We start from the raw sequence: 3,381 nt of genomic DNA, 5'->3' as shown, positions 1-3,381 counted from the left end.
TGTCATTTTTGTCAACATCAATGATGTCTTTATCAGTCCTACTCTTTTAAGAGGTGGTGCCTTGGATTATTTGGGAAGAATTCTTCCTTTTTGAAGGGGTTTTGAGTAGAAGATCTTCTTCAAGGGGATTTTTAGGGTTACTAGATGGTAGAGACTAGTCAGCACTAGATTTTTTTCGATCCTAGGATAATGTTTTTCTTTGCTAGGGCTCACAATAGGGGACAATTTTATTTCCTTAATTCTTATAGCTGAGCTGGTCCCAACTCACTCATTCCCATGGATCAAGGTCCTACTAAAAATTGGGTGATGAGAAAACACATGTTGGTCTAAAAAAAAAATGAATCCCTAATGAAGAGGAGCATTATCTCCATTTTTTATGCTACCCTTCAAGGAGGGAACTTGAAAGAAAAGAACATGTGTTTTCTCTTCATGGAATAGGAATTTAAATAAACATAAGTGATAATCATGGTAAGGGTCAAACCTATCTTTGCAAGTAAAATATTTCATAATGTAGAGGAAGATAATAGCAAAAGGAGGGGGGAAAGAATGTATGTCATACCCATTTGTCACATTTATGCATTTTGCCTTCTCATTATTGCCAAAGAATTCTATCATATAGTTGTTGTACTTGCCCTAGTTTTTCCTTTTGACTCGATGAACTTCACATCTCAAACTAATGGCCTCCATAATTAGCTCTACCATAATTGTAAACTCAATGATGCCAATAGTCACCATGCCCTTATGCCAAGAGTTGGCAAACTTTGAAGAAAGTTCTTCCTTGAAGCCCCTCATGGCTTCAATGAAACTAGTTAGCTCCACATTCTAAAATTACTTCCATATCTATTGATTTTGTTTCAATTCCGTATTGTCCCTTGGTTCAACTTTTTTCAATGGCTCTCACATAATTTTAACTTTACCCAACTCCTAGAGAACTTCCTAAATAGCTTGATTATCTTCCACAGTAATGGCATTTAGAGAAACTTAAGAACTTCGTATACTTTCCATAGATGGATTTATTTTTCTACATACAAAGAATGAGGAAATTTTGAGAATAGTTAAGTCTCTCAATTATTCTAGCCTAAAAATCTCATGATTGAAATAATGTCGTAATAAAGCCTTTCTTGTTAATTAAAGATCCTCAATTTTAGTAGATCTAGTATGACTCTCACTAGTATTTTTGGCACATTTGGCAAGTAATGAATAATTGGTAATGTTTCATAATTCTTCATACTTTTTTCCTTCCTTATATCTATGAAATCCTCCTCATATCTTGTCATTAAAAGAAAGGCTAGAGCAAGCTTTAATGATGTTATTAAATTTGAAGTTTTGAATGTTGATATTGGCCACCAAAATAACTTTAGATATTCTACTATAATTATAATTTCTTCTCCTCTTTCTAGTAATAACTTTCTCAAATTTAGATCATTTTGATTCTCTATCAATAGTTGAAACTTTCGTCATAGTGATGTCCTTTTGAATTTTAAAGTTACCTTGAGCCAAAAGAAATAATATTTTAGTGATATTTTGAATGAAGTAATAAGAACTCACTTCTTTGATTGGCACCTTAAAAATTTCCATTTTTATCATTAATTATAATAATTTTGAGTTGTTTTTGGAAATTAATTGCATTAATTAGTTTCCTTTCTGGGCAACCCAAACCCTAGTTACCAAGGAAGTCTATAGTATTATTCCCTTCTCTTTGAGTATATTTGATCTTGACTTCAATAAATATAGATAAACTCCATTTGTAGTCTTCCATCAAACTAAGAATTCTCCAAAGACTTTTAGCTCTATTAGAGAGGATATCAACTATAAGTTTTGGGTCAGCTTCCAAAATGATTTTTTTATTCCTTTGCTCCCAAAGGGACTTGATACCCTATCACATTGCCAACCCTAAAACATAGATATTAGAATTGATGCCAATATATTTTGCAAAACCTTGAAACATTTCTCCTATTGATATCTGATTGAAAAGATCATTGTTGAAAGATATTATTGAAAGAACAAGATTGTTGAAGAAGACTATGTGTTTCAATCATTGTTTTGTCACTAATGTCAAACCTGCTTTTTCCTGGTAAGACAACTACTTATAAGATTCAAGTACTATCACTTAGTTTATTGATGAAGAGGATTTGATCAATAAGATGTAACAAAAGAACCTAGAGGAAAGGTTGAGTTATGATTATGTAATGAAGTACAAGGATCAGTAAAGATGGTGATGACATTATGTATTGATAATCTACTTAGGGATACAAATGTTGGTGACACTAAGAAAGTTTAGAAGAAAAAGTTACATAGAGTTTGTTTTCCAAACTTGATTGAGTGGATATTAGGTGTCAAGCAAAGGTAGTGCAAGCCAAGTAGAAAGTCAGTTGGAGCCGAGTGAAAGAAAATTCTAGTGGATAGTGAGCATTAGTAAACTTTAGTTGATATTGAATGATTTTATAAGTCGATGCCGAGTAACATAGTATGTGTTGAGCATCAGAAGGTTGATAATGCTGAGTTACTACATTATTTTAAAGATCAAAGATTCACTGAATCTGAGCCGACAAGTTTGTTTTCTTGAATTTTGTGAACTGGGTGGAAGATAAGGATGATGAACTAGTGGCACAGAATTTGAGGTAAACCATTTTTAGGAAAATTCAAATTGGATTCTAGGAGAAGTTTCTAGAAGAGATATGAGATATCCTACTTAATCCATCTAAACCCTAATTTGGACAATGGAGAATGAGTGAAAAATATCTCAATTTCTTATTTATAAGAATGTATGGTCATGAAGCAAAGTTGTGATGTGTGAAAACCTAAGGAATAGAAGGAGGTAAGGGTTTTCCTTCATCAAGTAACCTAAAATAAGAGTCTGTAATGGCATGTTAAGCAAGAAGGCTTAAGGAGATGAATGTGTGAAGGGAAAACAAGCTATCAGAATTGAGGACTAAATAGAGATCTGTAATCTATAAGAAAAGTTGTAAGTTCAAAGCTCTACTATTAATCTTTAGCAATTGTATTAGTCTAGGGTAAATCCTTTTGATTAAAGTTGACCTAATAGTCATTTGTAAATCCTTTATCCAAGTGGTATTCCAAGTGAATGGCCTAAAGTCTTATAACAAGGCTTACTTCTAATAAGGTGATTGAAATCCTTTAACAAGGTCGCATTTAATAGTGTGTATTGTAACCTTTAACAAGGTTGGCCTTTCATAGGGTATCACTTTAGAAGAGTGAAAAAGAGTAGCATGTTACTAGTGGTTTTTCCCAAATTAGGTTTCCACATAAATCATTATGTCAAGTGTGTTGATGAATCTACTATATTTCATGCTTTACATTTTTGCAAGTTGATTTGACAGTAACCTACAAGTTTTTATGTGACTCCATAATCTTATGGAT

This window comes from Cupressus sempervirens, chromosome 4 (genome assembly GCF_028749045.1).
Source record: "Cupressus sempervirens isolate cs-2001-9-10 chromosome 4, ASM2874904v1, whole genome shotgun sequence".
NCBI lineage: Eukaryota > Viridiplantae > Streptophyta > Pinopsida > Cupressales > Cupressaceae > Cupressus > Cupressus sempervirens.
The sequence above is the reverse complement of the archived record's forward strand: the minus strand, read 5'-3'. Positions refer to the sequence as shown.